Source organism: Chiloscyllium plagiosum, unplaced genomic scaffold, assembly GCF_037043375.1.
Source record: "Chiloscyllium plagiosum isolate Xiang-an unplaced genomic scaffold, Cpla_swu_hap1 HiC_scaffold_42, whole genome shotgun sequence".
Lineage (NCBI taxonomy): Eukaryota > Metazoa > Chordata > Chondrichthyes > Orectolobiformes > Hemiscylliidae > Chiloscyllium > Chiloscyllium plagiosum.
The window spans coordinates 71,285,015-71,309,733 of record NW_028270180.1 but is presented as its reverse complement, the minus strand read 5'-3'; the positions used below and the strand labels follow the sequence as shown (position 1 = coordinate 71,309,733).

General features: G+C 45.5%; 3 non-coding genes across 3 annotated transcripts; all 3 read right to left on the bottom strand.

Annotated features, from left to right (window-relative positions):
• Positions 1 to 5,989: 5,989 nt before the first annotated feature.
• trnav-aac (transfer RNA valine (anticodon AAC)) lies at positions 5,990 to 6,062 on the bottom strand. Its single transcript has one exon. It is a non-coding gene; the product is annotated as a tRNA-Val (tRNA).
• Positions 6,063 to 12,050: 5,988 nt separating this feature from the next.
• trnav-gac (transfer RNA valine (anticodon GAC)) lies at positions 12,051 to 12,123 on the bottom strand. Its single transcript has one exon. It is a non-coding gene; the product is annotated as a tRNA-Val (tRNA).
• Positions 12,124 to 21,143: 9,020 nt separating this feature from the next.
• On the bottom strand, positions 21,144 to 21,216 carry trnav-aac (transfer RNA valine (anticodon AAC)). Its single transcript has one exon. It is a non-coding gene; the product is annotated as a tRNA-Val (tRNA).
• Between the last annotated feature and the right edge of the window lie 3,503 nt (positions 21,217 to 24,719).

Genomic DNA, 24,719 nt, shown 5'->3' with positions numbered 1-24,719 from the left:
GAGCCACTGCCGCGCGTGCTCCGGCTCACTGGCGTCCAGCACTGAAAGTTGAATCCGTTCTACGTTTCACCTTTTTGTTTCCAATAGCTCGGAGGAGGCTATTACACTCAGAAAATTGCAAAGGTAATCGGGTGAGTTTCTGGATATGGTGCGTTGAGAGGGTTTGGGGCCAAATGCTGGGGAACGGGACTTGTTTAGTTTTGGCTATGTGGTGAGCATGGACGAGGTCCACCGAAGTATCTTTTTCCACGATGTACCCCAATAACGTCATGTTGCTTCCACCGGCTTTAAAGGATTACTTTTTAGCGGAGTTTGCCATCGCAGTCAGTGGCACAATCATTTAGTCTGTTCGACTGCTCACGGGAAAGGTAGTATTGTGAAACACTGCAGAAACGAACGACTTCCTTAGTTTAGCTCCGACTGACCATACTCTGTGAAATTTTCACAGATCCTCAGCTGAGGATTTTTGCTGCTGGAAGTTACCTCAGTAACTCTGTTAAATCGAAATGTATTGAGCGAATCGCAAAACAGAAAGCATTTAACACGGAACACAAACGAAACTGGCATTTTCAGACACAGAGATGCATGAATGCTAAATGTGATAAAGTCCGAGGGCATGAGTTATAAAGTAATCTCACAACTAACAACAGGGCATTTCCAAACGACTCTTTCAAACATACTGCAGCCTTAGTGCACCACCACTTTCCAGACAATGCTGAAAAGATAGAAAGAAAGAACATAATAAGAATTGGCCGTAAAAAGTGAATTTCACCAATCACAGTCTCGATTAGATTACCTTTCCCTTCCGATGTTTCCAGGACGGAAGTGGAAGATATTCAATAAGGTATGACATCGAAATTCATTGGGACGATTTTCCCATTAGCTAGAAACCCAAATAACCAACGAGTAGAGTCACCGTAGGACTTCGTTTCACAACAGCGATGAAATAACAGTCTCCATTCGGTTCCAGTAAAAGCTCAACTTGCCTGGGACGGCAGAACTGTTTGCGATTTTCCGCGCGGGAGGCGAACACGATCATGACAGTAGAGACATTTTGAAATATATGGCAGTATCCCACACCACAGTTAACTCCCTGGGAAGCAAACACATTTTACTTTTGTTCTCAAAATCAATAGACAGTGGGCAACGAAACAGCATTTTAACAAGCTGCAGCGTTGGAGTTGATCAGCAGAAATGGCAGTGGTGGGATTCGAATCCACGCCTCTTTCGAGACAGGAACCTGGATCCAGCGCCTTAGACCGCTCGGCCACACTACCAGACGGCAGCGCCGCCTCATTTTCTTGTATTTCCAATTGTCCTCCTGCATAACAACAGATGCAAAGTCACATGATAAGGGTTCCATGATTCCTCTCGGACTCGCACAGCTGCTGGGATGTCCTCTCGGACTCGCACAGCTACAATGTCAATTTCGCAGCAGATATTGATAGCCCATCAGTCCAGTCAAAAATCAATGGTAAGCTGAGTCTATCTTCTCAGACTCTTTTCAGCTACAAATGTATCTGTGAGTGCGTGAGAATATGGGTTCGCTTATGATTTGGTCAAATAACCATGAGCTGCTTGACATTACTGCAATTTCGAATCTCGCTTTGCTAAATGATTTCACCCATTGCTCGAAACAGGACGACTTTCACGTTTACACGGAACATGAAACACACCGGACGACAGGGAAAATGCACAAACCTGAGCAGGCCGTAATCCACATCATACCGTGCAGCATAGTTTCAGTCGCTGTGTCTGTTTTTTTTTTCAGAATAAGAGTCCCAAAGAATGTTCTCCACCCTAAAACCGGAGGTAACATTACAATCCGAGAACGACAGATCACATTGTGAGAATGCTCTGACCTCGGAGCCAGTTCTAGAAGCCACTTTCCTTGCCTTTTACCTTAACCGTGCAATGTGCTGCAGAGATGTTCACACCTGGACATGAGCCACATGGATACCAACTGCGTTGGAAACCTATGTGGGAATCGACGACAAGCGACTCAATAAATTTTGCTAAATTCCATGGTGCTTTTTAGAAATGCAGTTTCTGTTCACCTCAATCAAAACGGCAGTTTCTGAACATAGTAACAGAAGTCAAAAGGTAATTACCTCACCCCACCCTCACTCCGGAAGAGGTGCTAACTGCCCTTGAGTGCTTTTTGTTCTCGATGTGAAGAGCTTTCACGCCTGAGTCACCTTCACGTCTCTGGTTGCTGAGTGAATCACAAAGAAGGAATTTCACCAGAGCTGCAACTGCCTCACTTCTCCACTCGCCCTCCCCGTTTACATTTTCCTGCTCGTCAGTGATTTAAAGAAAACCAAATGGATGCGATGTCATTCTGTAGCCTCTCTGTCGATTCCACCGTTTCAGTTCCAACATGACTTAGATCTCGGGGCGGACCTTAATACTAGCGACGCTATGAATGCGCAAGTCGAAAGGTTCCTCTGAGAGTGCAATTTCTTTCATTGCTGTTGCTGATTGAATGAGCCACGAACGTGCGAATTGCTCCAAAACATGATTCAGGATATCTGGTGCCAATTCTCGCACGTTGAATCACGATTGACAGCTTCCAAATGAGGTCTTTCTGAGACGACCTTGGGGTACATTTGACAGACAGACAAGTTCAGGAATTCGTGGTGCGCTGTGACACCAGCGCATCAGCTTCTTTCCTGTCTTTGAACCGAGCCGTCGGCGCAAGGAAGGCAAATGCGGTACTGCTTTTCGTGGAAGGATCAGAAGGCGGTAACTACATTCTCCAACAGAATGGCATATGATCAGAACCAGGTTGGAGAAAAACCTAACAACGCTTTGCACTGTAATTAAATGGAATTGCATTACATTTCACTACCAGAGCAGATTTGTTCAAGCAAATTCGAAGGCAGGTTTGCAGATGGGAAAGCATGCAAGAAAGCTCAGCTCTTGTCCATGTAAAAGGCTGCAGTTGAAGAACAAAACAGTTTCTGCCTAGTTTCGAACTGGGGACCTTCCGCGTGTTAGGCGAACGTGATGACCACTACACTACAGAAACGAGCCACTGCCGCGCGTGCTCCGGCTCACTGGCGTCCAGCACTGAAAGTTGAATCCGTTCTACGTTTCACCTTTTTGTTTCCAATAGCTCGGAGGAGGCTATTACACTCAGAAAATTGCAAAGGTAATCGGGTGAGTTTCTGGATATGGTGCGTTGAGAGGGTTTGGGGCCAAATGCTGGGGAACGGGACTTGTTTAGTTTTGGCTATGTGGTGAGCATGGACGAGGTCCACCGAAGTATCTTTTTCCACGATGTACCCCAATAACGTCATGTTGCTTCCACCGGCTTTAAAGGATTACTTTTTAGCGGAGTTTGCCATCGCAGTCAGTGGCACAATCATTTAGTCTGTTCGACTGCTCACGGGAAAGGTAGTATTGTGAAACACTGCAGAAACGAACGACTTCCTTACTTTAGCTCCGACCGACCATACTCTGTGAAATTTTCACAGATCCTCAGCTGAGGATTTTTGCTGCTGGAAGTTACCTCAGTAACTCTGTTAAATCGAAATGTATTGAGCGAATCGCAAAACAGAAAGCATTTAACACGGAACACAAACGAAACTGGCATTTTCAGACACAGAGATGCATGAATGCTAAATGTGATACAGTCCGAGGGCATGAGTCATAAAGTAATCTCACAACTAACAACAGGGCATTTCCAAACGACTCTTTCAAACATACTGCAGCCTTAGTGCACCACCACTTTCCAGACAATGCTGAAAAGAGAGAAAGAAAGAACATAATAAGAATTGGCCGTAAAAAGTGAATTTCACCAATCACAGTCTCGATTAGATTACCTTTCCCTTCCGATGTTTCCAGGACGGAAATGGAAGATATTCAATAAGGTATGACATCGAAATTCATTGGGACGATTTTCCCATTAGCTAGAAACCCAAATAACCAACGAGTAGAGTCACCGTAGGACTTCGTTTCACAACAGCGATGAAATAACAGTCTCCATTCGGTTCCAGTAAAAGCTCAACTTGCCTGGGACGGCAGAACTGTTTGCGATTTTCCGCGCGGGAGGCGAACACGATCATGACAGTAGAGACATTTTGAAATATATGGCAGTATCCCACACCACAGTTAACTCCCTGGGAAGCAAACACATTTTACTTTTGTTTTCAAAATCAATAGACAGTGGGCAACGAAACAGCATTTTAACAAGCTGCAGCGTTGGAGTTGATCAGCAGAAATGGCAGTGGTGGGATTCGAATCCACGTCTCTTTCGAGACAGGAATCTGGATCCAGCGCCTTGGACCGCTCGGCCACACTACCAGACGGCAGCGCCGCCTCATTTTCTTGTATTTCCAATTGTCCTCCTGCATAACAACAGATGCAAAGTCACATGATAAGGGTTCCATGATTCCTCTCGGACTCGCACAGTTGCTGGGATGTCCTCTCGGACTCGCACAGCTACAATGTCAATTTCGCAGCAGATATTGATAGCCCATCAGTCCAGTCAAAAATCAATGGTAAGCTGAGTCTATCTTCTCAGACTCTTTTCAGCTACAAATGTATCTGTGAGTGCGTGAGAATATGGGTTCGCTTATGATTTGGTCAAATAACCATGAGCTGCTTGACATTACTGCAATTTCGAATCTCGCTTTGCTAAATGATTTCACCCATTGCTCGAAACAGGACGACTTTCACGTTTACACGGAACATGAAACACACCGGACGACAGGGAAAATGCACAAACCTGAGCAGGCCGTAATCCACATCATACCGTGCAGCATAGTTTCAGTCGCTGTGTCTGTTATTTTTTTCAGAATAAGAGTCCCAAAGAATGTTCTCCAACCTAAAACCGGAGGTAACATTACAATCCGAGAACGACAGATCACATTGTGAGAATGCTCTGACCTCGGAGCCAGTTCTAGAAGCCACTTTCCTTGCCTTTTACCTTAACCGTGCAATGTGCTGCAGAGATGTTCACACCTGGACATGAGCCACATGGATACTAACTGCGTTGGAAACCTATGTGGGAATCGACGACAAGCGACTCAATAAATTTTGCTAAATTCCATGGTGCTTTTTAGAAATGCAGTTTCTGTTCACCTCAATCAAAACGGCAGTTTCTGAACATAGTAACAGAAGTCAAAAGGTAATTACCTCACCCCACCCTCACTCCGGAAGAGGTGCTAACTGCCCTTGAGTGCTCTTTGTTCTCGATGTGAAGAGCTTTCACGCCTGAGTCACCTTCACGTCTCTGGTTGCTGAGTGAATCACAAAGAAGGAATTTCACCAGAGCTGCAACTGCCTCACTTCTCCACTCGCCCTCCCCGTTTACATTTTCCTGCTCGTCAGTGATTTAAAGAAAACCAAATGGATGCGATGTCATTCTGTAGCCTCTCTGTCGATTCCACCGTTTCAGTTCCAACATGACTTAGATCTCGGGGCGGACCTTAATACTAGCGACGCTATGAATGCGCAAGTCGAAAGGTTCCTCTGAGAGTGCAATTTCTTTCATTGCTGTTGCTGATTGAATGAGCCACGAACGTGCGAATTGCTCCAAAACATGATTCAGGATATCTGGTGCCAATTCTCGCACGTTGAATCACGATTGACAGCTTCCAAATGAGGTCTTTCTGAGACGACCTTGGGGTACATTTGACAGACAGACAAGTTCAGGAATTCGTGGTGCGCTGTGACACCAGCGCATCAGCTTCTTTCCTGTCTTTGAACCGAGCCGTCGGCGCAAGGAAGGCAAATGCGGTACTGCTTTTCGTGGAAGGATCAGAAGGCGGTAACTACATTCTCCAACAGAATGGCATATGATCAGAACCAGGTTGGAGAAAAACCTAACAACGCTTTGCACTGTAATTAAATGGAATTGCATTACATTTCACTACCAGAGCAGATTTGTTCAAGCAAATTCGAAGGCAGGTTTGCAGATGGGAAAGCATGCAAGAAAGCTCAGCTCTTGTCCATGTAAAAGGCTGCAGTTGAAGAACAAAACAGTTTCTGCCCAGTTTCGAACTGGGGACCTTCCGCGTGTTAGGCGAACGTGATGACCACTACACTACAGAAACGAGCCACTGCCGCGCGTGCTCCGGCTCACTGGCGTCCAGCACTGAAAGTTGAATCCGTTCTACGTTTCACCTTTTTGTTTCCAATAGCTCGGAGGAGGCTATTACACTCAGAAAATTGCAAAGGTAATCGGGTGAGTTTCTGGATATGGTGCGTTGAGAGGGTTTGGGGCCAAATGCTGGGGAACGGGACTTGTTTAGTTTTGGCTATGTGGTGAGCATGGACGAGGTCCACCGAAGTATCTTTTTCCACGATGTACCCCAATAACGTCATGTTGCTTCCACCGGCTTTAAAGGATTACTTTTTAGCGGAGTTTGCCATCGCAGTCAGTGGCACAATCATTTAGTCTGTTCGACTGCTCACGGGAAAGGTAGTATTGTGAAACACTGCAGAAACGAACGACTTCCTTACTTTAGCTCCGACTGACCATACTCTGTGAAATTTTCACAGATCCTCAGCTGAGGATTTTTGCTGCTGGAAGTTACCTCAGTAACTCTGTTAAATCGAAATGTATTGAGCGAATCGCAAAACAGAAAGCATTTAACACGGAACACAAACGAAACTGGCATTTTCAGACACAGAGATGCATGAATGCTAAATGTGATACAGTCCGAGGGCATGAGTCATAAAGTAATCTCACAACTAACAACAGGGCATTTCCAAACGACTCTTTCAAACATACTGCAGCCTTAGTGCACCACCACTTTCCAGACAATGCTGAAAAGAGAGAAAGAAAGAACATAATAAGAATTGGCCGTAAAAAGTGAATTTCACCAATCACAGTCTCGATTAGATTACCTTTCCCTTCCGATGTTTCCAGGACGGAAATGGAAGATATTCAATAAGGTATGACATCGAAATTCATTGGGACGATTTTCCCATTAGCTAGAAACCCAAATAACCAACGAGTAGAGTCACCGTAGGACTTCGTTTCACAACAGCGATGAAATAACAGTCTCCATTCGGTTCCAGTAAAAGCTCAACTTGCCTGGGACGGCAGAACTGTTTGCGATTTTCCGCGCGGGAGGCGAACACGATCATGACAGTAGAGACATTTTGAAATATATGGCAATATCCCACACCACAGTTAACTCCCTGGGAAGCAAACACATTTTACTTTTGTTTTCAAAATCAATAGACAGTGGGCAACGAAACAGCATTTTAACAAGCTGCAGCGTTGGAGTTGATCAGCAGAAATGGCAGTGGTGGGATTCGAATCCACGCCTCTTTCGAGACAGGAATCTGGATCCAGCGCCTTAGACCGCTCGGCCACACTACCAGACGGCAGCGCCGCCTCATTTTCTTGTATTTCCAATTGTCCTCCTGCATAACAACAGATGCAAAGTCACATGATAAGGGTTCCATGATTCCTCTCGGACTCGCACAGCTGCTGGGATGTCCTCTCGGACTCGCACAGCTACAATGTCAATTTCGCAGCAGATATTGATAGCCCATCAGTCCAGTCAAAAATCAATGGTAAGCTGAGTCTATCTTCTCAGACTCTTTTCAGCTACAAATGTATCTGTGAGTGCGTGAGAATATGGGTTCGCTTATGATTTGGTCAAATAACCATGAGCTGCTTGACATTACTGCAATTTCGAATCTCGCTTTGCTAAATGATTTCACCCATTGCTCGAAACAGGACGACTTTCACGTTTACACGGAACATGAAACACACCGGACGACAGGGAAAATGCACAAACCTGAGCAGGCCGTAATCCACATCATACCGTGCAGCATAGTTTCAGTCGCTGTGTCTGTTTTTTTTTTCAGAATAAGAGTCCCAAAGAATGTTCTCCAACCTAAAACCGGAGGTAACATTACAATCCGAGAACGACAGATCACATTGTGAGAATGCTCTGACCTCGGAGCCAGTTCTAGAAGCCACTTTCCTTGCCTTTTACCTTAACCGTGCAATGTGCTGCAGAGATGTTCACACCTGGACATGAGCCACATGGATACCAACTGCGTTGGAAACCTATGTGGGAATCGACGACAAGCGACTCAATAAATTTTGCTAAATTCCATGGTGCTTTTTAGAAATGCAGTTTCTGTTCACCTCAATCAAAACGGCAGTTTCTGAACATAGTAACAGAAGTCAAAAGGTAATTACCTCACCCCACCCTCACTCCGGAAGAGGTGCTAACTGCCCTTGAGTGCTCTTTGTTCTCGATGTGAAGAGCTTTCACGCCTGAGTCACCTTCACGTCTCTGGTTGCTGAGTGAATCACAAAGAAGGAATTTCACCAGAGCTGCAACTGCCTCACTTCTCCACTCGCCCTCCCCGTTTACATTTTCCTGCTCGTCAGTGATTTAAAGAAAACCAAATGGATGCGATGTCATTCTGTAGCCTCTCTGTCGATTCCACCGTTTCAGTTCCAACATGACTTAGATCTCGGGGCGGACCTTAATACTAGCGACGCTATGAATGCGCAAGTCGAAAGGTTCCTCTGAGAGTGCAATTTCTTTCATTGCTGTTGCTGATTGAATGAGCCACGAACGTGCGAATTGCTCCAAAACATGATTCAGGATATCTGGTGCCAATTCTCGCACGTTGAATCACGATTGACAGCTTCCAAATGAGGTCTTTCTGAGACGACCTTGGGGTACATTTGACAGACAGACAAGTTCAGGAATTCGTGGTGCGCTGTGACACCAGCGCATCAGCTTCTTTCCTGTCTTTGAACCGAGCCGTCGGCGCAAGGAAGGCAAATGCGGTGCTGCTTTTCGTGGAAGGATCAGAAGGCGGTAACTACATTCTCCAACAGAATGGCATATGATCAGAACCAGGTTGGAGAAAAACCTAACAACGCTTTGCACTGTAATTAAATGGAATTGCATTACATTTCACTACCAGAGCAGATTTGTTCAAGCAAATTCGAAGGCAGGTTTGCAGATGGGAAAGCATGCAAGAAAGCTCAGCTCTTGTCCATGTAAAAGGCTGCAGTTGAAGAACAAAACAGTTTCTGCCCAGTTTCGAACAGGGGACCTTTCGCGTGTTAGGCGAACGTGATGACCACTACACTACAGAAACGAGCCACTGCCGTGCGTGCTCCGGCTCACTGGCGTCCAGCACTGAAAGTTGAATCCGTTCTACGTTTCACCTTTTTGTTTCCAATAGCTCGGAGGAGGCTATTACACTCAGAAAATTGCAAAGGTAATCGGGTGAGTTTCTGGATATGGTGCGTTGAGAGGGTTTGGGGCCAAATGCTGGGGAACGGGACTTGTTTAGTTTTGGGTATGTGGTGAGCATGGACGAGGTCCACCGAAGTATCTTTTTCCACGATGTACCCCAATAACGTCATGTTGCTTCCACCGGCTTTAAAGGATTACTTTTTAGCGGAGTTTGCCATCGCAGTCTGTGGCACAATCATTTAGTCTGTTCGACTGCTCACGGGAAAGGTAGTATTGTGAAACACTGCAGAAACGAACGACTTCCTTACTTTAGCTCCGACTGACCATACTCTGTGAAATTTTCCCAGATCCTCAGCTGAGGATTTTTGCTGCTGGAAGTTACCTCAGAAACTCTGTTAAATCGAAATGTATTGAGCGAATCGCAAAACAGAAAGCATTTAACACGGAACACAAACGAAACTGGCATTTTCAGACACAGAGATGCATGAATGCTAAATGTGATACAGTCCGAGGGCATGAGTCATAAAGTAATCTCACAACTAACAACAGGGCATTTCCAAACGACTCTTTCAAACATACTGCAGCCTTAGTGCACCACCACTTTCCAGACAATGCTGAAAAGAGAGAAAGAAAGAACATAATAAGAATTGGCCGTAAAAAGTGAATTTCACCAATCACAGTCTCGATTAGATTACCTTTCCCTTCCGATGTTTCCAGGACGGAAATGGAAGATATTCAATAAGGTATGACATCGAAATTCATTGGGACGATTTTCCCATTAGCTAGAAACCCAAATAACCAACGAGTAGAGTCACCGTAGGACTTCGTTTCACAACAGCGATGAAATAACAGTCTCCATTCGGTTCCAGTAAAAGCTCAACTTGCCTGGGACGGCAGAACTGTTTGCGATTTTCCGCGCGGGAGACGAACACGATCATGACAGTAGAGACATTTTGAAATATTTGGCAGTATCCCACACCACAGTTAATTCCCTGGGAAGCAAACCCATTTTACTTTTGTTTTCAACATCAATAGACAGTGGGCAACGAAACAGCATTTTAACAAGCTGCAGCGTTGGAGTTGATCAGCAGAAATGGCAGTGGTGGGATTCGAATCCGCGCCCCTTTCGAGACTGGAACCTGGATCCAGCGCCTTAGACCGCTCGGCCACACTACCAGCCGGCCGCGCCGCCTCATTTTCTTGTATTTCCAATTGTCCTCCTGCATAACAACAGATGCAAAGTCACATGATAAGGGTTCCATGATTCCTCTCGGACTCGCACAGCTGCTGGGATGTCCTCTCGGACTCGCACAGCTACAATGTCAATTTCGCAGCAGATATTGATAGCCCATCAGTCCAGTCAAAAATCAATGGTAAGCTGAGTCTATCTTCTCAGACTCTTTTCAGCTACAAATGTATCTGTGAGTGCGTGAGAATATGGGTTCGCTTATGATTTGGTCAAATAACCATGAGCTGCTTGACATTACTGCAATTTCGAATCTCGCTTTGCTAAATGATTTCACCCATTGCTCGAAACAGGACGACTTTCACGTTTGCACGGAACATGAAACACACCGGACGACAGGGAAAATGCACAAACCTGAGCAGGCCGTCATCCACATCATACCGTGCAGCATAGTTTCAGTCGCTGTGTCTGTTTTTTTTTCAGAATAAGAGTCCCAAAGAATGTTCTCCACCCTAAAACCGGAGGTAACATTACAATCCGAGAACGACAGATCACATTGTGAGAATGCTCTGACCTCGGAGCCAGTTCTAGAAGCCACTTTCCTTGCCTTTTACCTTAACCGTGTAATGTGCTGCAGAGATGTTCACACCTGGACATGAGCCACATGGATACTAACTGCGTTGGAAACCTATGTGGGAATCGACGACAAGCGACTCAATAAATTTTGCTAAATTCCATGGTGCTTTTTAGAAATGCAGTTTCTGTTCACCTCAATCAAAACGGCAGTTTCTGAACATAGTAACAGAAGTCAAAAGGTAATTACCTCACCCCACCCTCACTCCGGAAGAGCTGCTAACTGTCCTTGAGTGCTTTTTGTTCTCGATGTGAAGAGCTTTCACGCCTGAGTCACCTTCACGTCTCTGGTTGCTGAGTGAATCACAAAGAAGGAATTTCACCAGAGCTGCAACTGCCTCACTTCTCCACTCGCCCTCCCCGTTTACATTTTCCTGCTCGTCAGTGATTTAAAGAAAACCAAATGGATGCGATGTCATTCTGTAGCCTCTCTGTCGATTCCACCGTTTCAGTTCCAACATGACTTAGATCTCGGGGCGGACCTTAATACTAGCGACGCTATGAATGCGCAAGTCGAAAGATTCCTCTGAGAGTGCAATTTCTTTCATTGCTGTTGCTGATTGAATGAGCCACGAACGTGCGAATTGCTCCAAAACATGATTCAGGATATCTGGTGCCAATTCTCGCACGTTGAATCACGATTGACAGCTTCCAAATGAGGTCTTTCTGAGACGACCTTGGGGTACATTTGACAGACAGACAAGTTCAGGAATTCGTGGTGCGCTGTGACACCAGCGCATCAGCTTCTTTCCTGTCTTTGAACCGAGCCGTCGGCGCAAGGAAGGCAAATGCGGTACTGCTTTTCGTGGAAGGATCAGAAGGCGGTAACTACATTCTCCAACAGAATGGCATATGATCAGAACCAGGTTGGAGAAAAACCTAACAACGCTTTGCACTGTAATTAAATGGAATTGCATTACATTTCACTACCAGAGCAGATTTGTTCAAGCAAATTCGAAGGCAGGTTTGCAGATGGGAAAGCATGCAAGAAAGCTCAGCTCTTGTCCATGTAAAAGGCTGCAGTTGAAGAACAAAACAGTTTCTGCCTAGTTTCGAACTGGGGACCTTCCGCGTGTCAGGCGAACGTGATGACCACTACACTACAGAAACGAGCCACTGCCGCGCGTGCTCCGGCTCACTGGCGTCCAGCACTGAAAGTTGAATCCGTTCTACGTTTCACCTTTTTGTTTCCAATAGCTCGGAGGAGGCTATTACACTCAGAAAATTGCAAAGGTAATCGGGTGAGTTTCTGGATATGGTGCGTTGAGAGGGTTTGGGGCCAAATGCTGGGGAACGGGACTTGTTTAGTTTTGGCTATGTGGTGAGCATGGACGAGGTCCACCGAAGTATCTTTTTCCACGATGTACCCCAATAACGTCATGTTGCTTCCACCGGCTTTAAAGGATTACTTTTTAGCGGAGTTTGCCATCGCAGTCAGTGGCACAATCATTTAGTCTGTTCGACTGCTCACGGGAAAGGTAGTATTGTGAAACACTGCAGAAACGAACGACTTCCTTAGTTTAGCTCCGACTGACCATACTCTGTGAAATTTTCACAGATCCTCAGCTGAGGATTTTTGCTGCTGGAAGTTACCTCAGTAACTCTGTTAAATCGAAATGTATTGAGCGAATCGCAAAACAGAAAGCATTTAACACGGAACACAAACGAAACTGGCATTTTCAGACACAGAGATGCATGAATGCTAAATGTGATACAGTCCGAGGGCATGAGTCATAAAGTAATCTCACAACTAACAACAGGGCATTTCCAAACGACTCTTTCAAACATACTGCAGCCTTAGTGCACCACCACTTTCCAGACAATGCTGAAAAGAGAGAAAGAAAGAACATAATAAGAATTGGCCGTAAAAAGTGAATTTCACCAATCACAGTCTCGATTAGATTACCTTTCCCTTCCGATGTTTCCAGGACGGAAATGGAAGATATTCAATAAGGTATGACATCGAAATTCATTGGGACGATTTTCCCATTAGCTAGAAACCCAAATAACCAACGAGTAGAGTCACCGTAGGACTTCGTTTCACAACAGCGATGAAATAACAGTCTCCATTCGGTTCCAGTAAAAGCTCAACTTGCCTGGGACGGCAGAACTGTTTGCGATTTTCCGCGCGGGAGGCGAACACGATCATGACAGTAGAGACATTTTGAAATATATGGCAGTATCCCACACCACAGTTAACTCCCTGGGAAGCAAACACATTTTACTTTTGTTTTCAAAATCAATAGACAGTGGGCAACGAAACAGCATTTTAACAAGCTGCAGCGTTGGAGTTGATCAGCAGAAATGGCAGTGGTGGGATTCGAATCCACGCCGCTTTCGAGACAGGAATCTGGATCCAGCGCCTTGGACCGCTCGGCCACACTACCAGACGGCAGCGCCGCCTCATTTTCTTGTATTTCCAATTGTCCTCCTGCATAACAACAGATGCAAAGTCACATGATAAGGGTTCCATGATTCCTCTCGGACTCGCACAGTTGCTGGGATGTCCTCTCGGACTCGCACAGCTACAATGTCAATTTCGCAGCAGATATTGATAGCCCATCAGTCCAGTCAAAAATCAATGGTAAGCTGAGTCTATCTTCTCAGACTCTTTTCAGCTACAAATGTATCTGTGAGTGCGTGAGAATATGGGTTCGCTTATGATTTGGTCAAATAACCATGAGCTGCTTGACATTACTGCAATTTCGAATCTCGCTTTGCTAAATGATTTCACCCATTGCTCGAAACAGGACGACTTTCACGTTTACACGGAACATGAAACACACCGGACGACAGGGAAAATGCACAAACCTGAGCAGGCCGTAATCCACATCATACCGTGCAGCATAGTTTCAGTCGCTGTGTCTGTTTTTTTTTTCAGAATAAGAGTCCCAAAGAATGTTCTCCAACCTAAAACCGGAGGTAACATTACAATCCGAGAACGACAGATCACATTGTGAGAATGCTCTGACCTCGGAGCCAGTTCTAGAAGCCACTTTCCTTGCCTTTTACCTTAACCGTGCAATGTGCTGCAGAGATGTTCACACCTGGACATGAGCCACATGGATACCAACTGCGTTGGAAACCTATGTGGGAATCGACGACAAGCGACTCAATAAATTTTGCTAAATTCCATGGTGCTTTTTAGAAATGCAGTTTCTGTTCACCTCAATCAAAACGGCAGTTTCTGAACATAGTAACAGAAGTCAAAAGGTAATTACCTCACCCCACCCTCACTCCGGAAGAGGTGCTAACTGCCCTTGAGTGCTCTTTGTTCTCGATGTGAAGAGCTTTCACGCCTGAGTCACCTTCACGTCTCTGGTTGCTGAGTGAATCACAAAGAAGGAATTTCACCAGAGCTGCAACTGCCTCACTTCTCCACTCGCCCTCCCCGTTTACATTTTCCTGCTCGTCAGTGATTTAAAGAAAACCAAATGGATGCGATGTCATTCTGTAGCCTCTCTGTCGATTCCACCGTTTCAGTTCCAACATGACTTAGATCTCGGGGCGGACCTTAATACTAGCGACGCTATGAATGCGCAAGTCGAAAGGTTCCTCTGAGAGTGCAATTTCTTTCATTGCTGTTGCTGATTGAATGAGCCACGAACGTGCGAATTGCTCCAAAACATGATTCAGGATATCTGGTGCCAATTCTCGCACGTTGAATCACGATTGACAGCTTCCAAATGAGGTCTTTCTGAGACGACCTTGGGGTACATTTGACAGACAGACAAGTTCAGGAATTCGTGGTGCGCTGTGACACCAGCGCATCAGCTTCTTTCCTGTCTTTGAACCGAGCCGTCGGCGCAAGGAAGGCAAATGCGGTACTGCTTTTCGTGGAAGGATCAGAAGGCGGTAACTACATTCTCCAACAGAATGGCATATGATCAGAACCAGGTTGGAGAAAAACCTAACAACGCTTTGCACTGTAATTAAATGGAATTGCATTACATTTCACTACCAGAGCAGATTTGTTCAAGCAAATTCGAAGGCAGGTTTGCAGATGGGAAAGCATGCAAGAAAGCTCAGCTCTTGTCCATGTAAAAGGCTGCAGTTGAAGAACAAAACAGTTTCTGCCCAGTTTCGAACTGGGGACCTTCCGCGTGTTAGGCGAACGTGATGACCACTACACTACAGAAATGAGCCACTGCCGCGCGTGCTCCGGCTCACTGGCGTCCAGCACTGAAAGTTGAATCCGTTCTACGTTTCACCTTTTTGTTTCCAATAGCTCGGAGGAGGCTATTACACTCAGAAAATTGCAAAGGTAATCGGGTGAGTTTCTGGATATGGTGCGTTGAGAGGGTTTGGGGCCAAATGCTGGGGAACGGGACTTGTTTAGTTTTGGCTATGTGGTGAGCATGGACGAGGTCCACCGAAGTATCTTTTTCCACGATGTACCCCAATAACGTCATGTTGCTTCCACCGGCTTTAAAGGATTACTTTTTAGCGGAGTTTGCCATCGCAGTCAGTGGCACAATCATTTAGTCTGTTCGACTGCTCACGGGAAAGGTAGTATTGTGAAACACTGCAGAAACGAACGACTTCCTTAGTTTAGCTCCGACTGACCATACTCTGTGAAATTTTCACAGATCCTCAGCTGAGGATTTTTGCTGCTGGAAGTTACCTCAGAAACTCTGTTAAATCGAAATGTATTGAGCGAATCGCAAATCAGAAAGCATTTAACACGGAACACAAACGAAACTGGCATTTTCAGACACAGAGATGCATGAATGCTAAATGTGATAAAGTCCGAGGGCATGAGTCATAAAGTAATCTCACAACTAACAACAGGGCATTTCCAAACGACTCTTTCAAACATACTGCAGCCTTAGTGCACCACCACTTTCCAGACAATGCTGAAAAGATAGAAAGAAAGAACATAATAAGAATTGGCCGTAAAAAGTGAATTTCACCAATCACAGTCTCGATTAGATTACCTTTCCCTTCCGATGTTTCCAGGACGGAAGTGGAAGATATTCAATAAGGTATGACATCGAAATTCATTGGGACGATTTTCCCATTAGCTAGAAACCCAAATAACCAACGAGTAGAGTCACCGTAGGACTTCGTTTCACAACAGCGATGAAATAACAGTCTCCATTCGGTTCCAGTAAAAGCTCAACTTGCCTGGGACGGCAGAACTGTTTGCGATTTTCCGCGCGGGAGGCGAACACGATCATGACAGTAGAGACATTTTGAAATATATGGCAGTATCCCACACCACAGTTAACTCCCTGGGAAGCAAACACATTTTACTTTTGTTCTCAAAATCAATAGACAGTGGGCAACGAAACAGCATTTTAACAAGCTGCAGCGTTGGAGTTGATCAGCAGAAATGGCAGTGGTGGGATTCGAATCCACGCCTCTTTCGAGACAGGAACCTGGATCCAGCGCCTTAGACCGCTCGGCCACACTACCAGACGGCAGCGCCGCCTCATTTTCTTGTATTTCCAATTGTCCTCCTGCATAACAACAGATGCAAAGTCACATGATAAGGGTTCCATGATTCCTCTCGGACTCGCACAGCTGCTGGGATGTCCTCTCGGACTCGCACAGCTACAATGTCAATTTCGCAGCAGATATTGATAGCCCATCAGTCCAGTCAAAAATCAATGGTAAGCTGAGTCTATCTTCTCAGACTCTTTTCAGCTACAAATGTATCTGTGAGTGCGTGAGAATATGGGTTCGCTTATGATTTGGTCAAATAACCATGAGCTGCTTGACATTACTGCAATTTCGAATCTCGCTTTGCTAAATGATTTCACCCATTGCTCGAAACAGGACGACTTTCACGTTTACACGGAACATGAAACACACCGGACGACAGGGAAAATGCACAAACCTGAGCAGGCCGTAATCCACATCATACCGTGCAGCATAGTTTCAGTCGCTGTGTCTGTTTTTTTTTTCAGAATAAGAGTCCCAAAGAATGTTCTCCACCCTAAAACCGGAGGTAACATTACAATCCGAGAACGACAGATCACATTGTGAGAATGCTCTGACCTCGGAGCCAGTTCTAGAAGCCACTTTCCTTGCCTTTTACCTTAACCGTGCAATGTGCTGCAGAGATGTTCACACCTGGACATGAGCCACATGGATACCAACTGCGTTGGAAACCTATGTGGGAATCGACGACAAGCGACTCAATAAATTTTGCTAAATTCCATGGTGCTTTTTAGAAATGCAGTTTCTGTTCACCTCAATCAAAACGGCAGTTTCTGAACATAGTAACAGAAGTCAAAAGGTAATTACCTCACCCCACCCTCACTCCGGAAGAGGTGCTAACTGCCCTTGAGTGCTTTTTGTTCTCGATGTGAAGAGCTTTCACGCCTGAGTCACCTTCACGTCTCTGGTTGCTGAGTGAATCACAAAGAAGGAATTTCACCAGAGCTGCAACTGCCTCACTTCTCCACTCGCCCTCCCCGTTTACATTTTCCTGCTCGTCAGTGATTTAAAGAAAACCAAATGGATGCGATGTCATTCTGTAGCCTCTCTGTCGATTCCACCGTTTCAGTTCCAACATGACTTAGATCTCGGGGCGGACCTTAATACTAGCGACGCTATGAATGCGCAAGTCGAAAGGTTCCTCTGAGAGTGCAATTTCTTTCATTGCTGTTGCTGATTGAATGAGCCACGAACGTGCGAATTGCTCCAAAACATGATTCAGGATATCTGGTGCCAATTCTCGCACGTTGAATCACGATTGACAGCTTCCAAATGAGGTCTTTCTGAGACGACCTTGGGGTACATTTGACAGACAGACAAGTTCAGGAATTCGTGGTGCGCTGTGACACCAGCGCATCAGCTTCTTTCCTGTCTTTGAACCGAGCCGTCGGCGCAAGGAAGGCAAATGCGGTACTGCTTTTCGTGGAAGGATCAGAAGGCGGTAACTACATTCTCCAACAGAATGGCATATGATCAGAACCAGGTTGGAGAAAAACCTAACAACGCTTTGCACTGTAATTAAATGGAATTGCATTACATTTCACTACCAGAGCAGATTTGTTCAAGCAAATTCGAAGGCAGGTTTGCAGATGGGAAAGCATGCAAGAAAGCTCAGCTCTTGTCCATGTAAAAGGCTGCAGTTGAAGAACAAAACAGTTTCTGCCTAGTTTCGAACTGGGGACCTTCCGCGTGTTAGGCGAACGTGATGACCACTACACTACAGAAACGAGCCACTGCCGCGCGTGCTCCGGCTCACTGGCGTCCAGCACTGAAAGTTGAATCCGTTCTACGTTTCACCTTTTTGTTTCCAATAGCTCGGAGGAGGCTATTACACTCAGAAAATTGCAAAGGTAATCGGGTGAGTTTCTGGATATGGTGCGTTGAGAGGGTTTGGGGCCAAATGCTGGGGAACGGGACTTGTTTAGTTTTGGCTATGTGGTGAGCATGGACGAGGTCCACCGAAGTATCTTTTTCCACGATGTACCCCAATAACGTCATGTTGCTTCCACCGGCTTTAAAGGATTACTTTTTAGCGGAGTTTGCCATCTCAGTCTGTGGCACAATCATTTAGTCTGTTCGACTGCTCACGGGAAAGGTAGTATTGTGAAACACTGCAGAAACGAACGACTTCCTTACTTTAGCTCCGACCGACCATACTCTGTGAAATTTTCACAGATCCTCAGCTGAGGATTTTTGCTGCTGGAAGTTACCTCAGTAACTCTGTTAAATCGAAATGTATTGAGCGAATCGCAAAACAGAAAGCATTTAACACGGAACACAAACGAAACTGGCATTTTCAGACACAGAGATGCATGAATGCTAAATGTGATACAGTCCGAGGGCATGAGTCATAAAGTAATCTCACAACTAACAACAGGGCATTTCCAAACGACTCTTTCAAACATACTGCAGCCTTAGTGCACCACCACTTTCCAGACAATGCTGAAAAGAGAGAAAGAAAGAACATAATAAGAATTGGCCGTAAAAAGTGAATTTCACCAATCACAGTCTCGATTAGATTACCTTTCCCTTCCGATGTTTCCAGGACGGAAATGGAAGATATTCAATAAGGTATGACATCGAAATTCATTGGGACGATTTTCCCATTAGCTAGAAACCCAAATAACCAACGAGTAGAGTCACCGTAGGACTTCGTTTCACAACAGCGATGAAATAACAGTCTCCATTCGGTTCCAGTAAAAGCTCAACTTGCCTGGGACGGCAGAACTGTTTGCGATTTTCCGCGCGGGAGGCGAACACGATCATGACAGTAGAGACATTTTGAAATATATGGCAGTATCCCACACCACAGTTAACTCCCTGGGAAGCAAACACATTTTACTTTTGTTTTCAAAATCAATAGACAGTGGGCAACGAAACAGCATTTTAACAAGCTGCAGCGTTGGAGTTGATCAGCAGAAATGGCAGTGGTGGGATTCGAATCCACGCCTCTTTCGAGACAGGAATCTGGATGCAGCGCCTTGGACCGCTCGGCCACACTACCAGACGGCAGCGCCGCCTCATTTTCTTGTATTTCCAATTGTCCTCCTGCATAACAACAGATGCAAAGTCACATGATAAGGGTTCCATGATTCCGCTCGGACTCGCACAGTTGCTGGGATGTCCTCTCGGACTCGCACAGCTACAATGTCAATTTCGCAGCAGATATTGATAGCCCATCAGTCCAGTCAAAAATCAATGGTAAGCTGAGTCTATCTTCTCAGACTCTTTTCAGCTACAAATGTATCTGTGAGTGCGTGAGAATATGGGTTCGCTTATGATTTGGTCAAATAACCATGAGCTGCTTGACATTACTGCAATTTCGAATCTCGCTTTGCTAAATGATTTCACCCATTGCTCGAAACAGGACGACTTTCACGTTTACACGGAACATGAAACACACCGGACGACAGGGAAAATGCACAAACCTGAGCAGGCCGTAATCCACATCATACCGTGCAGCATAGTTTCAGTCGCTGTGTCTGTTTTTTTTTTCAGAATAAGAGTCCCAAAGAATGTTCTCCAACCTAAAACCGGAGGTAACATTACAATCCGAGAACGACAGATCACATTGTGAGAATGCTCTGACCTCGGAGCCAGTTCTAGAAGCCACTTTCCTTGCCTTTTACCTTAACCGTGCAATGTGCTGCAGAGATGTTCACACCTGGACATGAGCCACATGGATACCAACTGCGTTGGAAACCTATGTGGGAATCGACGACAAGCGACTCAATAAATTTTGCTAAATTCCATGGTGCTTTTTAGAAATGCAGTTTCTGTTCACCTCAATCAAAACGGCAGTTTCTGAACATAGTAACAGAAGTCAAAAGGTAATTACCTCACCCCACCCTCACTCCGGAAGAGGTGCTAACTGCCCTTGAGTGCTCTTTGTTCTCGATGTGAAGAGCTTTCACGCCTGAGTCACCTTCACGTCTCTGGTTGCTGAGTGAATCACAAAGAAGGAATTTCACCAGAGCTGCAACTGCCTCACTTCTCCACTCGCCCTCCCCGTTTACATTTTCCTGCTCGTCAGTGATTTAAAGAAAACCAAATGGATGCGATGTCATTCTGTAGCCTCTCTGTCGATTCCACCGTTTCAGTTCCAACATGACTTAGATCTCGGGGCGGACCTTAATACTAGCGACGCTATGAATGCGCAAGTCGAAAGGTTCCTCTGAGAGTGCAATTTCTTTCATTGCTGTTGCTGATTGAATGAGCCACGAACGTGCGAATTGCTCCAAAACATGATTCAGGATATCTGGTGCCAATTCTCGCACGTTGAATCACGATTGACAGCTTCCAAATGAGGTCTTTCTGAGACGACCTTGGGGTACATTTGACAGACAGACAAGTTCAGGAATTCGTGGTGCGCTGTGACACCAGCGCATCAGCTTCTTTCCTGTCTTTGAACCGAGCCGTCGGCGCAAGGAAGGCAAATGCGGTACTGCTTTTCGTGGAAGGATCAGAAGGCGGTAACTACATTCTCCAACAGAATGGCATATGATCAGAACCAGGTTGGAGAAAAACCTAACAACGCTTTGCACTGTAATTAAATGGAATTGCATTACATTTCACTACCAGAGCAGATTTGTTCAAGCAAATTCGAAGGCAGGTTTGCAGATGGGAAAGCATGCAAGAAAGCTCAGCTCTTGTCCATGTAAAAGGCTGCAGTTGAAGAACAAAACAGTTTCTGCCCAGTTTCGAACTGGGGACCTTCCGCGTGTTAGGCGAACGTGATGACCACTACACTACAGAAACGAGCCACTGCCGCGCGTGCTCCGGCTCACTGGCGTCCAGCACTGAAAGTTGAATCCGTTCTACGTTTCACCTTTTTGTTTCCAATAGCTCGGAGGAGGCTATTACACTCAGAAAATTGCAAAGGTAATCGGGTGAGTTTCTGGATATGGTGCGTTGAGAGGGTTTGGGGCCAAATGCTGGGGAACGGGACTTGTTTAGTTTTGGCTATGTGGTGAGCATGGACGAGGTCCACCGAAGTATCTTTTTCCACGATGTACCCCAATAACGTCATGTTGCTTCCACCGGCTTTAAAGGATTACTTTTTAGCGGAGTTTGCCATCGCAGTCAGTGGCACAATCATTTAGTCTGTTCGACTGCTCACGGGAAAGGTAGTATTGTGAAACACTGCAGAAACGAACGACTTCCTTACTTTAGCTCCGACTGACCATACTCTGTGAAATTTTCCCAGATCCTCAGCTGAGGATTTTTGCTGCTGGAAGTTACCTCAGTAACTCTGTTAAATCGAAATGTATTGAGCGAATCGCAAAACAGAAAGCATTTAACACGGAACACAAACGAAACTGGCATTTTCAGACACAGAGATGCATGAATGCTAAATGTGATACAGTCCGAGGGCATGAGTCATAAAGTAATCTCACAACTAACAACAGGGCATTTCCAAACGACTCTTTCAAACATACTGCAGCCTTAGTGCACCACCACTTTCCAGACAATGCTGAAAAGAGAGAAAGAAAGAACATAATAAGAATTGGCCGTAAAAAGTGAATTTCACCAATCACAGTCTCGATTAGATTACCTTTCCCTTCCGATGTTTCCAGGACGGAAATGGAAGATATTCAATAAGGTATGACATCGAAATTCATTGGGACGATTTTCCCATTAGCTAGAAACCCAAATAACCAACGAGTAGAGTCACCGTAGGACTTCGTTTCACAACAGCGATGAAATAACAGTCTCCATTCGGTTCCAGTAAAAGCTCAACTTGCCTGGGACGGCAGAACTGTTTGCGATTTTCCGCGCGGGAGGCGAACACGATCATGACAGTAGAGACATTTTGAAATATATGGCAATATCCCACACCACAGTTAACTCCCTGGGAAGCAAACACATTTTACTTTTGTTTTCAAAATCAATAGACAGTGGGCAACGAAACAGCATTTTAACAAGCTGCAGCGTTGGAGTTGATCAGCAGAAATGGCAGTGGTGGGATTCGAATCCACGCCTCTTTCGAGACAGGAATCTGGATCCAGCGCCTTAGACCGCTCGGCCACACTACCAGACGGCAGCGCCGCCTCATTTTCTTGTATTTCCAATTGTCCTCCTGCATAACAACAGATGCAAAGTCACATGATAAGGGTTCCATGATTCCTCTCGGACTCGCACAGCTGCTGGGATGTCCTCTCGGACTCGCACAGCTACAATGTCAATTTCGCAGCAGATATTGATAGCCCATCAGTCCAGTCAAAAATCAATGGTAAGCTGAGTCTATCTTCTCAGACTCTTTTCAGCTACAAATGTATCTGTGAGTGCGTGAGAATATGGGTTCGCTTATGATTTGGTCAAGTAACCATGAGCTGCTTGACATTACTGCAATTTCGAATCTCGCTTTGCTAAATGATTTCACCCATTGCTCGAAACAGGACGACTTTCACGTTTACACGGAACATGAAACACACCGGACGACAGGGAAAATGCACAAACCTGAGCAGGCCGTAATCCACATCATACCGTGCAGCATAGTTTCAGTCGCTGTGTCTGTTTTTTTTTTCAGAATAAGAGTCCCAAAGAATGTTCTCCAACCTAAAACCGGAGGTAACATTACAATCCGAGAACGACAGATCACATTGTGAGAATGCTCTGACCTCGGAGCCAGTTCTAGAAGCCACTTTCCTTGCCTTTTACCTTAACCGTGCAATGTGCTGCAGAGATGTTCACACCTGGACATGAGCCACATGGATACCAACTGCGTTGGAAACCTATGTGGGAATCGACGACAAGCGACTCAATAAATTTTGCTAAATTCCATGGTGCTTTTTAGAAATGCAGTTTCTGTTCACCTCAATCAAAACGGCAGTTTCTGAACATAGTAACAGAAGTCAAAAGGTAATTGCCTCACCCCACCCTCACTCCGGAAGAGGTGCTAACTGCCCTTGAGTGCTCTTTGTTCTCGATGTGAAGAGCTTTCACGCCTGAGTCACCTTCACGTCTCTGGTTGCTGAGTGAATCACAAAGAAGGAATTTCACCAGAGCTGCAACTGCCTCACTTCTCCACTCGCCCTCCCCGTTTACATTTTCCTGCTCGTCAGTGATTTAAAGAAAACCAAATGGATGCGATGTCATTCTGTAGCCTCTCTGTCGATTCCACCGTTTCAGTTCCAACATGACTTAGATCTCGGGGCGGACCTTAATACTAGCGACGCTATGAATGCGCAAGTCGAAAGGTTCCTCTGAGAGTGCAATTTCTTTCATTGCTGTTGCTGATTGAATGAGCCACGAACGTGCGAATTGCTCCAAAACATGATTCAGGATATCTGGTGCCAATTCTCGCACGTTGAATCACGATTGACAGCTTCCAAATGAGGTCTTTCTGAGACGACCTTGGGGTACATTTGACAGACAGACAAGTTCAGGAATTCGTGGTGCGCTGTGACACCAGCGCATCAGCTTCTTTCCTGTCTTTGAACCGAGCCGTCGGCGCAAGGAAGGCAAATGCGGTGCTGCTTTTCGTGGAAGGATCAGAAGGCGGTAACTACATTCTCCAACAGAATGGCATATGATCAGAACCAGGTTGGAGAAAAACCTAACAACGCTTTGCACTGTAATTAAATGGAATTGCATTACATTTCACTACCAGAGCAGATTTGTTCAAGCAAATTCGAAGGCAGGTTTGCAGATGGGAAAGCATGCAAGAAAGCTCAGCTCTTGTCCATGTAAAAGGCTGCAGTTGAAGAACAAAACAGTTTCTGGCCAGTTTCGAACAGGGGACCTTTCGCGTGTTAGGCGAACGTGATGACCACTACACTACAGAAACGAGCCACTGCCGTGCGTGCTCCGGCTCACTGGCGTCCAGCACTGAAAGTTGAATCCGTTCTACGTTTCACCTTTTTGTTTCCAATAGCTCGGAGGAGGCTATTACACTCAGAAAATTGCAAAGGTAATCGGGTGAGTTTCTGGATATGGTGCGTTGAGAGGGTTTGGGGCCAAATGCTGGGGAACGGGACTTGTTTAGTTTTGGCTATGTGGTGAGCATGGACGAGGTCCACCGAAGTATCTTTTTCCACGATGTACCCCAATAACGTCATGTTGCTTCCACCGGCTTTAAAGGATTACTTTTTAGCGGAGTTTGCCATCGCAGTCTGTGGCACAATCATTTAGTCTGTTCGACTGCTCACGGGAAAGATAGTATTGTGAAACACTGCAGAAACGAACGACTTCCTTAGTTTAGCTCCGACTGACCATACTCTGTGAAATTTTCACAGATCCTCAGCTGAGGATTTTTGCTG